The 21,341-nt window shown below is 38.2% G+C and overlaps 1 protein-coding gene across 4 annotated transcripts in view; it reads right to left on the reverse strand.

Annotated features, from left to right (window-relative positions):
- Positions 1-5,951, reverse strand: part of lats2 (large tumor suppressor kinase 2) — a 56,878-nt gene extending 50,927 nt beyond the window's left edge. Inside the window, exons 1-2 of one of the 4 annotated variants that reach the window (XM_073043700.1) lie at positions 5,822-5,951; positions 5,450-5,519 (exon numbers count right to left, since the gene is read on the reverse strand). The gene's annotated coding sequence lies outside the window, so the exon portion shown is untranslated. Of the gene's footprint in view, positions 1-5,290; positions 5,520-5,821 lie in introns of all 4 variants that reach the window. The other 3 variants (XM_073043699.1, XM_073043701.1, XM_073043703.1) reach the window with 3 other exon arrangements.
- Between the last annotated feature and the right edge of the window lie 15,390 nt (positions 5,952-21,341).

Raw genomic sequence — 21,341 nt, forward strand, 5'->3', positions numbered from 1 at the left:
AGCAGTTCAATGCAATGCATAATCTAGCAAAGAGAGAAAGAAAATAAAATAAAACATAATAATAAACAACTAAATCAATTACGTATATTGAATAAATTATTAAAATGGTGCAAAAACGACCCTCATTTTATGGAAGAGCAATGCAAGGCCCATATTCTTACATAACTATCTGTTAAATCTCAGGTCGCCTCTTTCTCTCCAAACTCAGCTTTCATGTGCCTGTTTTGAGTGATACACTTTGGAACTTATTGATGGTACTACACCAATGCCAACCATATCTTTCCTGTACTGTGGAATTCCTATCATCTACCTTCAGGTAGGCTAGAGTAGTAGTTAATTTTTTCAAATACTCCTTTACACGATACAATGTCACTCTAAAAAAAATACAGTGCTCACTTTATTAGGTACATCCACTCGTTAATGCAAATTCTCATGCAGCAACTCAATGTTATAAAAGAATGCAGACATGGTCAAGAGGTTCAGTTGTTCAAACCAAACATCAGAATGAGGAAGAAATGTGACCTAAATGACTGACTGAAATGATTGTTAGTGCCAGATGGGGTGGTCTGAGCATCCTGGGATTTTCACACACAACAATCTCTAGAGGTTGCACAGAATGGTGTGAGAAACAAAAGAAAAAACATTTAGTGAGAGGTAGTTCTGTGGGGGGAAATGCCTGGGTCAGAGAATGGCCAGACTGGTTCAAGCTGACAGGAAGGTGACAGTAACTCAAATAATCCCATGTTACAACAGTGGTGTGCAGAAGGCATCTCTGAATGCACAACATGTTGAACCCCAAAGTGGATGGGCTACAGCGCCATAAGACCATGAATATACACTCCTGTGCCTAACAAAGTGGCCATTCTATACATGTAACAAAAGCCAAGCTAAAAGAAATTCAATAACTCTTCAAATCTGAAATTTAACAATTATTTTGAAGTTGAGCTATTTGTCTGAAAATGCAGAGATAAACAGTAATTGCCCATTACAATTCTATTACTAAGAGAATATATCACATACCCAGAGTCAAAATGCCCTCTAAAATATTCCTTTATCTCCTATTCAACACAACACACACAAAATGCTGGAAGAATTCAACAGGTCAGGCAGCAACTATGGAAATGAATAAACAGTGAACATGTCAGGCCGAGACCCTTCTTCAGGACTGAAAAGGAAGAGAGAATACGCCTGAATTAAAAAGGTGAGAGGAGGGAAAGCGAGAGAAGCATAGCTGGAAGTTACATGGTTGAAGAGTCAGAAGGCAGCAGCGATCACAGAGAGGGAGCAGTGAGAGAGGGTCTCACTGAATTCCCATTGAAGAGAAGATTTAAAATTCTTCAGGGTTGACCTATTCCCCAGATTTTGTTGCCATCTCAGTAGATCAAGTTTTCAAATTTAATTGAGGGGAATATCTTGAAACTTAGTCTCTCTGTTTTACTGGTGTCATAACATACTCCACACTAATTTGGTACCCTATATATTTTTAAATTTGTTGATTAATCAGCACATCACACTGATTAATGCATTCTAATAAAATAATTCTTCCTGGAGTTACAGCGCAGCTTTAATGCCTCATATACTCTTCAGAGACCAAGACAGAACCATTTAGAATCATGTGAATATTTATAGGGAAAGAAAGAGGAAGCTCCCCTACATTCAGAGAGTGCCAGGTATACTGTGATTGGCCAATGGAAACAATATTTGCTTGTTCTAGCCCGAGCAGACAATGTCAGTTATTTCCTTTCTTTGAAATGGCCACACCAAAAAAAAAAATCACCATAATTAGAAGAGCCAAATTTTACCATTTTGAAATGCAAAGTCATGGACCTTTATCCTCTGGATTAGACCAATGCCATTAACAGTATAAACTACAACTTCAAAAAGATACTGAGAAAAAATATCAACAAAAACCGAACAATAATATTATACAATAGAGAGGAAAGTGAAGGGGCGTCTTGTGCTGTAGGATCATAGATCAATAAATTAAATAGCAAACAATTATTTTACCGAATGCGTGAAGAGATGATCAATATCCAGCTGAGCACCACTCAATTAATTGTCTCTTTCAAGCAAATCAAGTTAGTTTTGTATTTTTTTGGGCCGGGGGTGGAGGAGGGCTTTTAAGCAACCTCAGAATTGAAATTAATTACCCATCTACCGGTATTTATTTTAGGATGCTTAAAATAGAACAATATTATACATGTGCACTATTTTGCAATAAGTACTTCGCAGAAAAAAATGTGAACTATGCAGTTTACAACAAGCTGAGGCAAGTTATAGCGATATTCTTTTCTTTTATCCATGAATTGGTTTAATCAGTAGTGTCAATTAAAGGGAGGAGACTTAACTTGCCATGACTTGCACAGGAAAATGAACAAATTTGTAACACTTATTAATTAAAAGCATTTACATCCCTCAAGTACAAAGGCTTACTAATTGTTTCAAGACTTTGATATACATTTTGCGGTAGGTTTTGACTACAAAAGGGTAATAATAGTTTTAATGTAGTTACAATAAAGATAGCAGTTAACTCTTTACAATGTAACCGTGATAAGAAACATGGGGCACATTGTGTATAATTGGCACCTTTAATTCTTGAAAGACAAATATTATAAAAACATTAAAATTATTTCAGCTGTTACATCTTCCTTATAATTCTGAGCAAGTTTATTACCACGTTTTTCTTAGTGACTGTTGTATTTTAAATGTGCCTAGCTGGAGGAATTTTATATCATTAGGCAATAAGCAAGAGATACTGATGCCTTATCTACCTTCTGGACCACTTATTATCTAGAGAATATACATCCCTGTTGCAAAGCAATGAGTTCATTGCAAAGCAATGAGTTCAGCATCATTAGACACTCTCGCTTATTTGGCAGGAGGACAATAGTTAATAAATGTCCAATACTTTCTGTATCATACTACAAAAGGCAGCTTTTCTGAAAGAGAATAAACTACTCCCTGTCAATTAGACATTTAACTACTTAAATGTATGCAGAATACAGCATTCAAGAAGTAATGAAACAACCTGTTAGTAATTTAAGATTTTTTTAAAAACATGGCACGTGATATGACAGTTCTCAGGATCCATAGGACCTAGTTTAAATATCTATATTCTCCAGGATTCTACAACTTTTTAAAATCAACTAATAAGACTAAGACAAAATATTTTGAAAATTGGTTTTATTAATCTAAAACAAAATATACTTCAGCTAACATTTTAATTATCACCACACCATGTTAATATTGGTACTGTTTTAGAGATGAAAACTTTCATACCTGTATTGTACAAACATATTCTGTCACAGTAACCTGCACTGCTCTAATTTAACCTGTTATTCTTCTGTGTGCAGTTACATTACCTCTTTTCTACAGGTATGGTTAAAATTACATTTTTGAAAATTGTGAAAACATTTATTGATTAACTGCTAGCACCCCATGTAATATTTCAAAATAATTTAAGGATTGTTGGAAATCAGATACATGTATTTAGCTTAATGAGGCATATAACCACATTCAAATGTTTCCTGCTAAAAGGAGAAAATTCCACCAATGTAGAGATTTTTTAAAAAGAGGGAATTACTTTGAGGTTGAAATCCAATGATAGTTAATTTGTAAAACTGAAGCTTTTTCAAGTAAAAAGTAATTGCTGTTTTTCAGGTGTTGATACTACCAACCAAAATGGGATTCAGTAAGGTTTTGCATTACGTTGTGTGTATACACTGGGAAAAGTAATGCACTTATTTGTTTATACATATATATATATATATATATATATATATATATATATATATATATATATGAAAATAGTAAACTAAAACATTGATTAGCAGAAATGTGTTACAAATTATCTCTAATTTGGATTATAATTTGTTTGTGCATTGTTGCGATGAGAAACAAATGCATTACACATTTTAAAGTCTAAGATATGCATCAAATACAGCACTAGAATGAGGACTGATATTATCAACGGCTGATATTATCAATATATTATCAATGTGAGAACAGAAGGACCAGATCTGAACCATTCAGTCCTACAAACAGGCTCCTCCATTTCGTTACACCATGGAAGATCTTCTCCGTCAACTAAACCTTTTTGCATTACCCTTGTGTCTTCACTCCCATTCAAAAATCTATCAATCCCTGGTCAGGTGACCTTTTGGGCTCATTACTAACTTCTGAACTTGGGAGTTCAACACTTTTATATCATGATACTGATACTCTGATTTACCCCTCCTTTAGAACTTTAATTTTAAATGCAAAATTTGTGTAGGTTTTCTCATGTTTTTAAATTTTGTTTCCCTGTATCCCGCCTTGAATACATCTTGAAATGTATTACATCTTGAAATTTTACTAACTCTTGAGGTTAGTCACTCTAAAATGTCACCCGCCCACCAGAAATATTGACATACCAACTGAGCTTTTCCAACATTTTTTCAGATTTTTCCAACTAGTTCCCTTTAGTTATTCCAGTTAGTTTTCCCACCAGAAAATCTGAATAAATTTTATTCACTACTCATTTAAGTCATTGTTAAGATTGTAAATAATTCAGACCAAGCACTGATCTTTCTAACACCCAACAGCATTCCAACTGGCAAAGGAGCCAAGTATTTTGCTTAATAACCAATCCAATGATGGGCACTATATCTATCTCGCAAGTCCTAACCACCATGAAGTCGAACAAATTAGTTAAACAGCATGACTTCAATAAAATTAGATTCTAGAATTTTCTCTAAAAGTGATAGGTCGATTGCCCCCCATATCCTTGTTTCCTTTTTATTCCTCCTCCCCACTATGCGCGAAAGTTAGAAGCAGAATATAGCATTAACAAAGAACCCGATTATTCTAGTAATCGACGAATAGATTATTCGAAAGTAGCTTATCGACAATTTTATTCATCTGATAACTCTACCCTTCGCTTTTGATTGCACTTGATATTTTATACCGGACGTCTAGAATTACCGATGACAAGCTTCCGAAAGCATGCAAGCTTCAGAATTGCCTACATTGCGGCCCTGATTCCGCGGACGTCAGTGGCTACTCGAAGCTGTCATCAGAGGGTCTTTGGCTGGCCTCAAAAATGTTCTGAAATTGTTATCATGTTTCAAACGGACACGCGAACTCTCCCAAAGTGGGATCTATACTCGAACTGGTCAAGGTTTAAGAAGACTGCGAAACGGGTTTACTTCACGGTACATTTAAGATCGTAGTCAAAAAGAAACTGCTTCAAATAATCGGGAGTGTTTTTTTTAACGTGACAGGACAAGAAGAGATTTAAACAATACATTACCATCAAAAATATCTTCCGTAGTTAATTACACGTTAAGATCACAAATCGTCTCCCCAAGACTGTCCCCGATTTAATGGGATAAATACAGGCAATTTGGAGTCACCGCAGTTTCTCTTTTTTTTACACGAAGTTATGCGGCTCAGAGCCAATGGAACGCACCTCGGCCCGAGCAACCACATTCCATAGCAGGGAGAAAATACATTCAATCTACCAGCGACACCATGTTGTGCTGTGGGAATAGAGAAAAAAGAAGTCCCCATTTACCAACATTATCATTAAAAATTACTATAAAGTCGCATAAATCTGGTTAATCTTCAACAATGACAAATTATTAAGAAACGTCAGCTGTAATCCTATAAAAAGCTCAGGACAGCACTTAACTCAGATTAGTTTCACTATTAAATTTTAAGAAATTTAAACACGTAGGCCGGACAATTTGATATGTATAAAATATTTAAATATGATCAATCTAATCGTACAATTGAACTGCTTTGAGAGCTACTGCGTTAAGTTTGAAGTTTAATTACTTACTTGACGTTGCTGCCTTTCCTACCCCTAAGCTTCTGGCTTGTAATAATTTCCTCCGGATCGTGCGCTGCAGGGAGAGTCGGGGGTGCCGATCGCTCGCTCGCAGAATGTGGGCCGGAGCTCGGAAAGCACCTGATTGACAGCCGCCTTCCACATTGTTTTCATTCCATTCGGATCACGTGGCCGCGCTCACGCGGAGCGGCCGGCATACCAGCAGGGGGCGGGGCCCCCTCCGCTGAAATGCCCTCGGTGTCCCGGTGCCCCTCCAAAACCTGCACCTTTCCGGCACCCGCTTTTTAATTGCATATCTAAGTCAAGATATTTGTCTCTTCTCATTCTCCAAAGAAAACATTTCCCCAGTCGCACTTAAACTCTGAAAATTACCGAACTAATGATGCAATAAGAATTCAGGGAAACCAATAATCTCGTGATTTCTCTTCAAGAAAATACTGTAGGTGTTTCAAAATAACAGTATAGTTTCTGGTTTTAGCAATGAGGTACAACATTCTTGAGGCTTAATTCCACGGGTAGGCATGTGCTGTTCCGCGCTCTTCCATACTGAATTTTAACATTGAGAGAGCGATACTACGATTCTTCAAAGGGATTCAGACCTGCCATCCGTGTATGTTAAATCCCTCATTTGATATTGAAAATACCTAAGAGAAAAACAATCACGCCCAAAGTAAGTGATTAATATGTGTGTTTTACCTTCGGACAAATGATTTTTTACGTCAACAGATTGCCCTTCTAAATCCGGTCCAAACTGATTGTGCTTATCGCTTTGAAGGGAAGGTGATAGATCCTCTTGCTCCTTTCACCATGCAAACTCCTACTGCAGTTTCCCTTGAAATCATCCCACTCCTCTGATATGGAACAGTTTGCTTTGAAATGAATTCATATTGTTTGGAGTTCTGATGTGCAGTCGTCAGAAATGCCTTTATCACACATTTGTTTTTAGTCTGAAGTAGGGTTCATTATTGGTGTATCATCACTCTTAGCTGTTTTTGTCACTGTTGTTGTGCTGTGTCTGTCTTCTTTTGACTGCCGTCGCTAGCCTTAATCTTTTTGCACTTCTATATTGGTTCCATCTGTCCATCATTCCTCCTTCTACCAGTCTCTGTCTCTACCCTTATGCCTCTCTTCTGTTCTCCCAGCCACTTCCACTAGCCTATTTAAAATAAAATTCTTACCTTTCCATCTACCACCTACCAGCCTTTGTCTCAAACTGCAAAATTAGTTATCTAACAATCTTTCTTCCATTAAGATTTTTTTCCTATTCGTGTTTGTGAGTCAAGAACTAGTATCAGTCGACCATTTCACTTTTGGTAGGTTTCAATGTGCACATAAAGTATCTAAGGGTTCTCTGAGGTTTAATTTGAGAGTTATGTATTAGGCTTGTGACTTACAAGATTCAATAACATCTTAACTTCCATCTGCAACACTCACAAAATAAAGAGGCTGAGACTCTTTATCAGGACTTTATTAACTTCTGCCTGTTTGGTTTTATGACCTGTTCAATATGCTGTGTCATTTAAGATAATTTTTTTCTGATTTCTCTACTCAAAGTTATTTGCAAGTGCAGCGCATCTTGTCCTTGCTGGCTTTTTGAAATAAATACTGAAGTGTCCTATTCTCCTGTTTTTCTACTTTTTAGATATGCATCCAATTCCCTTTTTGTCCTTGTTTTTATTGGATTTATTTTCAGTTTTTTTCCAGTATTGTAATTAAGACCTTATCAACTTACTGCAAAATACATTTTTCATTTTCCCTCCAGGCCCACAGCTCCCTGAGAGTGACTGCAAAGGTAGATGGGCTGGTAATGATGAAACTTTATAAAACTCTGATTAGGCCACATCTGGAGTATTGTATTCAGTACTGGTCAACCCATTATAGGAAGAGTGTGGAGGCTTTGGAGAGGGTGCAGAGGGGGTTTACCACGATGCTCTCTGAAATAGCAGGCATGTGCTAAAAGGAGAGGTTGGACAAACTAGGTTTGTTTTTCTCTAGAGCAACAGAGACTGAGAGAAGACTTGACAGAAGTTTATAAAATTACAGTAGGAGAGGTACAGATGGAATAGATAGCTGGCATCTTTTTTCCCAGGATTGAAACGTCTAATACTAGAGGACATACATTTAAGCTGAGAGAGGTAAATTCGAAGGAGATGTGTGTGGTAACTTCTTTTTTGCACATTGAGCAACTGGTGCCGAGAATGCAATGCCAGAGGTGGCAGTAGAGGCAAATATGGTGAGGGTGCAGAAGGGGCTATTACATAGGCACAGGAATATGCAGAGAATGGAGGGGTATTCACCATGTGCAGGCAGAAGGAATTAGTTTAATTGGGTATCATTAGCTTAATTAGTTTGGCTGTGTGCTCAGTCCACTGCTGTTCACTCTGCTGACCCACGACTGTGCTGCAAACCACAGCTCGAACCACATCATCAAGTTCACCGATGACACGACCGTGATGGGTCTCATCAGCAAGAACGACGAGTCAGTTTACAGAGAGGAGGTGCAGCGGCTAACGGACTGGTGCAGAGCCAACAACCTGTCTCTTAATGTGAACAAAACAAAAGAGATGGTTGTTGACTTCAGGAGGGCACAGAGTGACCACTCCCCGCTGAACATCGACGGCTCCTCGGTAGAGATCGTTAAGAGCACCAGATTTCTTGGTGTTCACCTGGCGGAGAATCTCACCTGGTCCCTCAACACCAGCTCCATAGCAAAGAAAGCCCAGCAGCGTCTCTACTTTCTGCAAAAGCTGAGGAAAGTCCATCTCCCACCCCCCATCCTCATCACATTCTACAGGGGTTGTATTGAGAGCATCCTGAGCAGCTGCATCACTGCCTGGTTCGGAAATTGCACCATCTCGGATCGCAAGACCCTGCAGCGGACAGTGAGGTCAGCTAAGAAGATCATCGGGGTCTCTCTTCCCGCTATTACAGACATTTACACCACACGCTGCATCCGCAAAGCAAACAGCATTATGAAGGACCCCATGCACCCCTCATACAAACTCTTCTCCCTCCTGCCGTCTGGGAAAAGGCACCGTAGCATTCAGGCTCTCATGACCAGACTATGTAACAGTTTCTTCCCCCAAGCCATCAGACTCCTCAATGCCCAGAGCCTGGACTGACACCTTGCCCTATTGTCCTGTTTATTATTTATTGTAATGCCCGCACTGTTTTTGTGCACTTTACGCAGTCCTGTGTAGGTCTGTAGTCTAGTGTAGCTTTCTCTGTGTTGTTTTAGGTAGTTCAGTCTAGTTTTTGTACTGTGTCATGTAACACCATGGTCCTGAAAAACGTTGTCTCATTTTTACTATGTACCGTACCAGCAGTTATGGTCTAAAAGACAATAAAAGTGACTTGACTTGACAAAGTCCTGAGCTGAAGGCTCTGTTCCTGTGTTGTACTGTTCTATGTTCTATAACAACTGTTAAGTCTATTTTGAGAGCTAACAGACACATTGGCAAATGGAAATAGGTTCTCCCTATTCATTCCAACAAACTTCTGATTTTGAATGTTTGTTTTGTATTTCCTTTTATCTTCATCACTTCCAAGAAGAGCAATCTGAATTTCTCTAATCTCTTTACATGACTGGAGTTGCTGTGCATGTTGGGAGTTGGACTGTGCCAAATCAGTGAGTGGGTGCATGAGAAAAAGCCGCGATTTCACTTGCGTATGTGGCTGAAGATTTTTAAAAAACAGCACTTTGTGGTAGTTTTTGGAGTTGGACAGTGCCCAATCAGTGAACGGGATTCATTAGTAAGGGCGAATATAACTAAGGTAGGGCAAGCAGAGTGAGCCAGTGTTGCAATGGCTTTGGCTCATCAGGCTTGGGCAAGGTAAGTACCTGGTAAGTTTCTTTTTCTTCTTCTTTATTCATCATTCCTTATGTGTTATGGTACAGTTAGGCTCCAGACTGTATTTTATTCTGTGTGTGAGATGTGGGAATCCTGGGAGACTCCAGGCTGCACCGGGTGCACTGAGCTGCAGCTCCGCGGAGAACACGTTAAGGAACCAGAGCTGCGGCTCGATGACCTTTGACTCATACGGGAGACTGAGGAAGTGATAAGCCACAATCGGGTTTATTATCACTGGCATGTGTCATGAAATCCGTTGTCTTAGCAACAGCAGTTCAATGCATTACACAATATAGAAGATAAATAAATAACTAAATAAATTACAGTATATGTATATTGGAGGTTAAAAATTACACTGAAACAGAAATAATATATATTGAAAAGTAAGGTAGTGTTCACAGGTTCAAGGGCTATTTAGGAGTCGGATGGCAGAGAGGAAGAAGCTGTTCCTGAATTGCTGAGTGTGTTCCTTCAGGCTTCTGTACCTCCTACCTGATGGTAACAAAGGGCATCCCTGGGTGCTGGAGGTTCTTAATAATGGACACTGCCTTTCTGAGATGCTGCTCCTTGAAGATGTCCTGGATACTTTGTAGGAAACTGGAGCACCCAGAGGAAACCCATGTGGTTGCAGTGAGAATGTACAGACTCCTCGCTGACAGCAGTGAGAATTGAATCCGGGTTGCCTGTACTGTAAAGCCTTTTGCTAACCAGTATGCTAGGATGGGAATAGTGCTAAGGATGGGGTAGTTGGTTTACAAACAGAGGCAGTGTGTAGTGAGACTGCTAGCAAGGAGAGGCTGTTGACACGGCAAAATTTCAGTCAACAGGATAAGTTGCAATGTAAAAGGGGGACAAAATCATAAAGGGTGATGAATACAGGACTGAAGGTGTTATATTTAAATGCACAAAGTATATGGTAAATGAACTTGTAGTACAGTTACAGATCGGCATGTATAACTTTATGGGCATCACTGAATCATGGCAGAAAGAAGATTATAGCTGGGAGCTTAATGTCTAAGGATAAACATTGTATCGAAAGGACAGGCAGGTAGGCAGAGGGGGTGGGGTGGCTCTAAAGGTAAAAAATGAAAGCAAATCATTAGAAAGAGGTGACATAGGATTCGAAAGTGTAGAATCATTGTGGGTAGAGTTAAGGAACTGCAAAGGGTAAAAAGACCCTAAACAATAGTAAGGATGTGGACTGCAAATTACAACGGGAAATAGAAAATGCAAGCTGAAAGGGAAATGTTCGACAGTCATGGGAGATTTCAAAATGCAGGCAGATTGGGAAAATCGGGTTGGTGCTGGGTCCCAAGAAGGGGAGTTTGTGGAATGCCTGAGAGATAGCTTTTTGGAGTATCTACTAGGAAATCAGCTATTCTAGATAGGGTGTTGTGCAATGGGCCCATAAAGGCCAGTGATCATAATACAATATGGTAGAATTCACCCTGCATTTTGAGAAGGAGAGCTAAAGTCAGATGTATCACTATTGCAGTGGAGTAAAGGGAATTACAGAGGCGTGAGAGAGGAGCAGGCCAAAGTTGGTTGGAAAGAAACACTAGCAGGGACGATGGTGAGCAGCGATGGTTGGAATTTCTGGTGGCGATTTGGAAGGCACAGGATAGATACATCCCAAGGAGGAAGAAGTATTCTAAAGGAAGATGGCACAATCGTGGCTGACAAGAGAAGTCAAAGAGATGGAATATAATAGAGCAAAAATTAGTGGGAAGTTAGAGGATTGGGAAACTTTTAAAAACCAACAGAAGGCAACTAAAAAAGTCATTAAGAAGGAAAAGATAGAATATGAAGGTAAGCTAGCCAATAATATTAAAGATGATGCCAAAAGTTTTTTGATATATAAAGTGTAAAAGAGAGGTGAGAGTAGATATCGGACCACTGATAAAGCTGGAGGGGTCGTAATGGTGGACAAGGAAATGGTGGACGTACTGAACTGAATAAGTATTTTGTATCAGTCTTCACTGTGGAAGATACTAGCAGTACGGCGGCGCTTCAAGAGTGTTAAGGGGCAGATCTGAGTGAAATTGCTATCACTAAGGAGGAGGTGCTTGGAGAAACAAAAAGGCCTGAAGGGAGATAAGTCACCTGAACCAGATGGACTACACCCTAGGGTTCTAAAAGAGGTGGCTGAAGAGATTGTGGAGGCCTTAGTAATGAAGTTTCAAAAATCAATAGATTCTGGCATGCTTCCAGAGACTGGAAAATTGCAAATGTCACTCCACTCTTCAAGAAGGGAGAGAGGCAGAAGAAAGGAAATTCTAGGCCAGTTAGTCTGACCTCAGTGGTTTGGAAGATTTGGAGTCGATTGTTAAGGATGTGGTTTTGGAGTGCTTAGAGGCATGTGATAAAATATGTCAATGTTAGCATGGTTTCCTCAAGGAAAACCTTTGCCTGACAAATCTGTTGGAATTCTTAGAAGAAATAACAAGCAGGATAGACAGAGGAGAATTGAATGTTGTGTACTTGAATTTTCAGAAGGTCTTTGACAAGGTCTTGCACATGAGGTTGCTTAACAAGATGGTATTACAGGATAGATACTAGCATGGATAGATCAGTGGGTGACTGGCAGGAGGCAAAGATTTGGAATAAAGGGATCCTTTTCTGGTTGTCTTCCGGTGACTAGTGGTGACAGTTGAGTAAGAGGTGACTAATGGTGTTCCACAGGGGTCTGTGTTGGGACCGATTCTTTTTGTGTTATGTCAATAATTTGGACAATGGATTTGATGACTTTGTTGCAAAGTTTGCAGGCAATATGAAAATAGGTGGAGGGTCAGGTACCTTTAGGAAGTAGAGAGGCTACAGAAGGATTTAGACAGATTAGGAGAATGGACAAAGAAGTGGCAGATGGAGTACAGTGTCGGGAAGTGTAGGGTCAAGCACTTAAATTGGTGAGAAAATTCAAAAATCTGAGATGCAAATGGACTTGGGAGTCCCCAAAGGTTAGTTTTCAGTTGAGTAAGGCAAATGTGATGTTAGCTTACCTTTCGAGAGGACTAAAATATGCAATGTTGAGGCTTTATAAGGCACTGGTGAGGCCTCACTTGGATTGTTGTGAACAGTTTTGGGTCCCTTATCTAAGAAAGTATGTGCTGACATTTGAGAAAGTTCAAAGGAGGTTCACGAAAATGATTCTGAGATTGAAAAACATATCATATGAAGAGCATTTGTGACCCTGGGCCTGTACTTACTGGAATTCAGAAGAATGGTGGGCGGGAATCTCTTTGAAACCAATCAAATGTGAAAGAGCTCCATAGAGTGGAGGTGGAGAGGATGATTCCTATGGTGAAGGAGTCTAAGATCAGAGGACATAACCTCAGAACAGGGGGTCGTCCATTTAGAATGGAGTTGAGGAGGGATTTCTTTAGCCAGAGAGTGGGGTGTCTCTGGAATTTGATATCACAGGCTGCTGTGAAGGCCAGGTTATTGGGTATATTTAAGGCTGAGGTTGATAGGTTTTTGATTAGTCAGGGCATGAAGGGATATGGGGAAAATGCAGGGGATTCGGGCTGAGAGAGAAATGGATCAGCCATGATGAAATGGCAGAGCAGGCTCGATGGGCCAAATGGCCTAATTCTGCTCCTATATCTTATGGTCTTATCATTCCAGTGAATTTCCTCTGCTTCCTCTTCATAATCCTGCTTTTATTGTTTTCTATATAATCTTGAGGTTATTGCCTTTGTCAGAAGGATGGTAAAAACACAACTATTTAAATGGTATCAGACAACTGAATGCTAGTGTCCAGAGAGGCCCTTTAACAAGAAGTATAAACTTGACATACAGGTGCTACATAATTAAGAAGGCAAATGGGACAGAGGCCTTTACTGCAAAGGAAATGTAGAACAAAATTAGGGTAGCTCTGCTGCAATAGTATGGGACGTGGCGGGAACAAATCTGTAACACCATTTGGATCTCTTTCTCTTAAAGATGGAGCTGAGAGAATCATTGAGTTGTACAGCACAGAAACAGCCCTTCTACCCACCACATCCAGGCTGACCTTAATGCCTTTCATGCCTTTGAATTGGAGACATTGCAGTGAAGATTCATTAGATAAAGTATTATGGAGGTATAAAGTGAGATAAAGCAGGTTAAATTCATGCCATCCAGATTTTGGAAGAATGAAACGTGATCTTATTTAAACCATATAAAATTCTTAAGGGACCTGAGAAATTAGGGTATGACAGGACTTTTTTGTCTGGTGCCCATTTAGAAAAATAGAAACATAGAAAATAGGTGCAGGAGTAGGCCATTCGGCCCTTCGAGCCTGCACCGCCATTCAGTATGATCATGGCTGATCGTCCAACTCAGAACCCTGTACCTGCTTTCTCTCCATACCCCCGATCCCATTAGCCACAAGGGCCATATCTAACTCCCTCTTAAATATAGCCAATGAACTAGCCTCAACTGTTTCCTGTGGCAGAGCATTCCACAGATTCACCACTCTCTGTGTGAAGAAGTTTTTCCTCATCTTGGGCCTAAAAGGCTTCCCCTTTATCCTTAAACTGTGACCCCTTGTTCTGGACTCCCCCAACATCAGAAACAATCTTCCTGCATCTAGCCTGTCCAATCCCTTTAGAATTTTATACATTTCAATAAGATCCCCCCTCAATCTTCTAAATTCCAGTGAGTATAAGCCTAGTCGATCCAGTCTTTCTTCATATGAAAGTCCTGCCATCCCAGGAATCAATCTGGTGAACCTTCTTTGTACTCCCTCTATGGCAAGAATGTCTTTCCTCAGATTAGGGGACCAAAACTGCACACAATACTCCAGCTGTGGTCTCTCCAAGGCCTTGTACAACTGCAGTAGAACCTCCCTGCTCTTGTACTCAAATCCTCTTGCTATGAATGCCAACATACCATTCGCCTTTTTCACCGCCTGCTGTACCTGCATGCCCACTTTCAATGACTGGTGTACAATGACACCCAGGTCTCGTTGCACCTCCCCTTTTCCTAATCAGCCACCATTCAGATAATAATCTGTTTTCCTGTTCTTGCAACCAAAGTGGATAACCTCACATTTATCCACACTAAATTGCATCTGCCATGAATTTGCCCACTCACCTAACCTATCCAAGTCACCCTGCATCCTCTTAGCATCCTCCTCACAGTTAACACTGCCGCCCAGCTTCGTGTCATCTGCAAACTTGGAGATGCTGCATTTAATTCCTTCGTCTAAATCATTAATATATATTGTAAACAACTGAGGTCCCAGCACTGAGCCTTGCGGTACCCCACTAGTCACTGCCTGCCGATCTGAAAAGGTCCCATTTATTCCCACTCTTTGCTTCCTGTTTGCCGACCAATTCTCTATCCACATCAATACCATACCCCCAATACCGTGTGCTTTAAGTTTGCACACTAATCTCCTGTGTGGGACCTTGTCAAAAGCCTTTTGAAAATCCAAATATACCACATCCACTGGTTCTCCCCTATCCACTCTACTAATTACATCCTCAAAAAATTCTGTAAGATTCGTCAGACATGATTTTCTTTCACAAATCCATGCTGACTTTGTCCGATGATTTCACCTCTTTCCAAATGTGCTGTTATCTCATCTTTGATAACCGACTCTAGCATTTTCCCCACCACCAATGTCAGGCTAACCGGTCTATAATTCCCCGGTTTCTCTCTCCCTCCTTTTTTAAAAAGTGGGGTTACATTAGCCACCCTCCAATCCTCAGGAACTAATCCAGAATCTAAGGAGTTTTGAAAAATTATCACTATTTCTTGGGCTACTTCCTTAAGCACTCTGGGATGCAGACCATCTGGCCCTGGGGATTTATCTGCCTTTAATCCCTTCAATTTACCTAACACCACTTCCCTACTAATGTGTATTTCGCTCAGTTCCTCCATCTCACTAGACCCTCGGTCCCCTACTATTTCCGGAAGATTATTTATGTCCTCCTTAGTGAAGACAGAACCAAAGTAGTTATTCAATTGGTCTGCCATGTCCTTGTTCCCCATGATCAATTCACCTGTTTCTGACTGAGCTAAAGAGGAATTTCCTCGTTCAAATGGTTGTGAATCTTTGTAATTTGATTTATCCTCCACAGAGAGCTGTGGGTGCTGAGTTTTTAAATGTATTGAAGCTTAAAATAAATAGATTTTTTGACTTTAACAGAAATGAGAATCTTTGACACCCAGTGGTGAAGTGGAGTTTAGGACACAATCAGATTAGTCATGATTTTATTAATGGCAATGCAGACTGGAGTGCTCATATTTTTAACACCTAGTCCATTTTTTATGTTCTTTATATGAATAATTCTTTTTTAGTCACTACTAAAATGAAAGTTTAAGCTAATCAAATTAAAAGCTTACTACCGTACTTTATTGTGTACAGCAATTTTACAAGAACGGTTTAAGCATTTCTATGGTTAATATACATTATCATCAGGATGTCCAAAGCAGTTTACTCACATTAACTTTTGAAGACTAACCTTTGACCTTTCTACTAAGGAGATCTATCCAGGCTTACTGATGCAGGAAAAAATAAGAGTTATGGCCAAGGAAATAAAATGTACTCTTTACATGCATTTTGTGTGTTACAGCTTAAAAATTCTGACAGATTTGTTGAATACAAATTTCTCTTTTATTCAACTGTATCCGCTCTCCCAACCACAATATGAATTTGTAAGAACCTTATTACTACATTCATAATAGTTTACCTTACAGTGAATTTCAGGCAAACCAGCTTCTCCCTTCTTTCATTGGTTACCTTTGAATCAATGATAACTGTTCCAGAATTTAGAAGATTTTGGTTTATTAATACCAAAGCATTCATTATTTTTGGAGTAATTTTGTTCTAAGACAGGGGTAGTCTACCTTTGGCACACATACCCAAGATGACACCTGCAAAAATTTTGTTGGCATGTGGTGTGCAGTGCCATCTCCTTGGTTCTTTAAACATCTATCATATTAGAAAGATACATATTGATTATCTTCACTGCCAAATGAAGCAGCAAGTGATTTTTTTTTTAACAACCCAAAGGCAATGAGATATCTTCACAGGAAAAATCTCAAGCGGGCTTGGCTCCAGATAGACAGCTGCAAGAACATGTGATGAGGATGATGCATTTTGAAATCCTCACAAACCTGCTGCACAGTTTAGTATTGGATAGTAAATGGATGGGCCAGTTGCCTTATGTTTGTAAGTGAGCACTGGATATTCAGTGATAATAATGGTAAATACTGTATGTAGTTTTGTGCCTCCATAATATTCATTTTCATACAGTAAATATACGGTATTTATTTATATTCATAAAACTATATTATCTGGTTCAGTGGTGAGATATTTTAAAATTTTGTTTACCCTTTTCTCCCTATTCAAAATGTCAGATGCACTAGAAAAGAAACAAAAATTTTCAAATAAAAAGAGAAGCCAAGATGGAGCAGAGATTATTAATGAAAAGGTCTGCTTAAAATTACCAAGGCATGTGAAAAAAATTATTCAGAATAGTATTGCCAGTTTAGGCACACGCTCTCAAAGAGGTTCATCACCCCTGCTTTCAGGGGGCCTGTTGGCTTTTATTTTTACTTTATTTAGAGATACAGTCTCATAACAGTCCCACTGCCAACACAGATGCCTTGTGCAGGAAGGCACAGAGTCGACTGTACTTCCTTAGAAGGTTGGTGTCATTCAATGTTTGTAGTGAGATGCTGAAGATGTTCTATAGGTCAGTTGTGGAGAGCACCCTCTTCTTCGTGGTGGCGTGTTGGGGAGGCAGCATTAAGAAGAGGGACGCCTCACGTCTTAATAAGCTGGTAAGGAAGGCGGGCTCTGTCGTGGGCAAAGTACTGGAGAGTATAACATCGGTAGCAGAGCGAAGGGCGCTGAGTAGGCTACGGTCAATTATGGAAAACCCTGAACATCCTCTACATAGCACCATCCAGAGACAGAGAAGCAGTTTCAGCGACAGGTTGCTATCGATGCAATGCTCCTCAGACAGGATGAAGAGGTCAATACTCCCCGATGCCATTCGGCTTTACAATTCAACCGCCAGGAGTAAGATATGTTAAAGTGCCGGGGTTAGGACTCAATGTATTTAAGTAAACTACTTAAGAACTTTTTAAAAGCTATTATTAATGCCTTTTTTGAGAGGGTGATTTTAGATGCATATCATATTTTTACTGAGTTAAGTATTGTATGTAATTAGTTCTGCTACAATAAGTGTATGGGACATTGGAAAAAATGTTGAATTTCCCCATGGGGATGAATAAAGTATCTATCTATCTATCTATCTATCTATCTATCTATCTATCTACTTTCCACATTTTCTTGACTGATATTAATTAGTTTAAATTCCTAAATCGTATTGGATTCTAGTTCCCTATAATTTTCATCATTTGTTTTTCAGCCTGAGAACAGACCCAGTATTTCTTTATTGTACAAAAATTAAACCTAAGAGAAGGAACAGGCCACTCAAATCTCAACTCTGCAATGGCATTCATTATATAATGCCTGATGCATTTATGACTTCGCCTCCACTTTCCATCTACACAAGGTAATTTTCATCCCCCTTGCTTACCAGATATTCGTCCACATCGGATTTAAAAGTATCCAAAGATACTGCTTGCTTCCACCACTCTCTGAGGAAGTTTGTTCCAAAATCACTTGACTCAGTAAGAAGGGGAAAAAAAATGCCTTTTATCTGTCTTATATGGACAACCGCTTTTTAAAAATCTCCAATATTCTTCATTCTTGGCTGTGTTTCAAAAGACCCATATTTATTTAATTTTTTTTTTACAGTGGGTATAAATGATCTATAATCAGCTTTTGTGCTTCTTGCTTTGTACAGCCAAGAGCATTCTGACTGGTTACATCTGCACCTAGTATTAAGCTGCAATGTGCAGGACTAAAAGAGGCTCACGGGCAGAACCTTTCCCACCACTGACGACATCTTTAAGAGACAGCGCCTTCAGGAAGGTGGTAGATGTCATTAAGGGCCCACACCATTTGAGACTACCATCAGGAACGGTGTACAGGAGCCTGAAAACTTTATACTTTAGCAACAACTTCTTCTCTGCTGCTGTCATCCAATTAACGAATGGACCATGAATGCATGAACATTATTTATTTATTTTTCAACTTATTTTTATGTCTTGCCCTGCACTGCTGTCACAAAAAGCAAATTTCACAACATTTGGCAGTGATAATGAGCCTGATTCTTATTCTAATCACTAACATTTCATTGGTCATCTACTGTTAAAATATCTCGGGCTCATAATTCTTAACAACACTGCAAGACTTATTATTAATGGAATATTATCTTTAACTCAGTTAGCCTTGGATGCAGTGTTTATCCTCCAGAAGATATATTTTCATTCAGAAATATGATTTCTTTCAATGTTTATGACTGCTTATCTACCAGATTTTCTTTTTTTTAATAAAATTTTTTAAATTGAATTTTCAAATAGGTTACAGAAGGAAAAAAAAATTGTAAAAAAAAAAGATCAACCCTTCCCCCCTCCCCTTAACCCCTTCCCCCTAACATATCCCTGTAGAAAGAGAAAAAAAAAAGAGAGAAGTAAAAAGAAAGAAAGAAAGAATGCCTGGATATCGGAAGATCCCCACATGCTCCATGGAGTTCATAATAGCTTTAATATATATATTTATTTCTTTCCCCAGATAACCAGTAATTTTATCTTTGGAGCATCTATATATTTAATCCTATCTTTTGTAAATAAGGGCGCCAAATTTTCAGAAATATTTCATATTTATCTCTTAAATTATAAGTAATTTTTTCAAGTGGAATGCAGCTAAAAATTTCATTCTTCCAATGATCTATACTTAAGTATGAATCCGATTTCCAAGTAACTGCAATAGCCTTTTTGGCTACTGCCAATGCAATTTTTATGAATTCTTTCTGATGTTTATTCAGTTTGGATTTCGGTTTTATCCCTTCAATATCGCCTAGTAAAAATAATGTTGGATTATGTGGAAGTTGTGTTCCAATAATTTGTTCCAATAAAATTCTTAAATTTGTCCAAAGAGGTTGAATTTTAAAACAAGACCAAGTAGAATGTAAAAAAGTACCAATTTCTTGATTACATCAGAAACATTGATCAGATAAATTTGGGTTTAATTTATTTATTTTTTGTGGTGCAATATATAATTGATGTAAAGAATTATATTGCACTAATCTTAACCGCACATTTGTTGCATTTGTCATACTGTCAAGACATAGTCTTGACCAACTTGTTTCTTCAATTTTAATATTCAAATCAGTTTCCCATTTTTATCTTGACTTATGAATTCCTTGTTTAATTGCCTGTTTTTGAATCAAACTATACATACAAGAAATAATTTTTAAAATTTTTCCTTTTTGAATTAATGTTTCTATTTCATTAGGTTTCGGCAATAACATTGTTTGACCCAATTTATCTCTTAAATAAGCCCTTAATTGGAAATAACAAAGAAGAGTGTTGTTTGATATTTTGTATTTATTCTTTAATTGATCAAATGACATTAATATACCTCCTTCAAAACAATCTCCTATATATCTAATCCCTTTTTGAAACCAATTGTATAAAAGTTGGTTATCCATTGTAAAAGGAATAAGTTTATTTTGAATTAAAGGTCTCTTTGCTAATAAAGATTTCTTTATCTCATCATCAACATTTATCTTATCCCATAAATCAATCAAATGTTTTAATATAAGAGATTCTTTCTTTTCCCATATCCATTTAGATTCCCACTTATATATAAAATCTTCTGGTATATTTTCTCCTATTTTATCTAATTCTATTCTAATCCATGCCGGTTTATCTTCATCAAAAAAAGATGCAATAAATCTAAGTTGATTTGCTTTATAATAATTCTTAAAGTTTGGAAGTTGTAACCCTCCTAGGTCAAGTTTCCATGCCAATTTTTCCAATGATATTCTTGACATCTTACCTTTCCAAAGGAACTTCCTCACACATTTATTTAACTCTTGAAAAAACTTCTGCGGTAATTGTATTGGTAGTGTTTGGAATAAATATCGTAATCTAGGGAATATATTCATTTTTACAGCATTTACTCTGCCTACTAATGTTATTGGTAACGTCATCCATTTATCAAGATCTTCTTGAATTTTTTTCAGTAATGATAAATAATTTAATTTATATAAATTCTTTATATCATTATCAACTGTTATACCTAAATATTTTATACCATTTATCGGCCATTTAAATTGAGTTATTAGTCGACATTGACTATAATCTCCTTTAGTAAAGGGTAGAATTTCACTTTTATCCCAATTTATTTTGTAGCCTGATATTTTCCCATATTCTTCCAATCTAGAAGATAATTTACGCAGCAAATACAAAGGGTTTGTTAAATAAAGCAAAACATCGTCAGCAAATAAATTAATTTTATATTCTTCCTGGTTAACTCTGAAACCCGTAATATCTGGGTCCGTTCTAATTAATTCAGCTAATGGTTCTATCGCCAACACAAATAAAGCAGGTGATAATGGACAACCTTGTCTAGTTGACCTTGTTAACTGAAATGATGTTGAAATTTGACCATTTGTCACTACTTTAGCTTTGGGATTAGTATTTAAGGTTTTAATCCATTTTATAAAAGATACTCCCAATCCATATTTTTCCAATACCTTAAATAAAAAATCCCATTCCAATCTATCAGATGCTTTTTCTGCATCTAA

The sequence above is a fragment of the Hemitrygon akajei genome, chromosome 4 (genome assembly GCF_048418815.1).
Source record: "Hemitrygon akajei chromosome 4, sHemAka1.3, whole genome shotgun sequence".
Lineage (NCBI taxonomy): Eukaryota > Metazoa > Chordata > Chondrichthyes > Myliobatiformes > Dasyatidae > Hemitrygon > Hemitrygon akajei.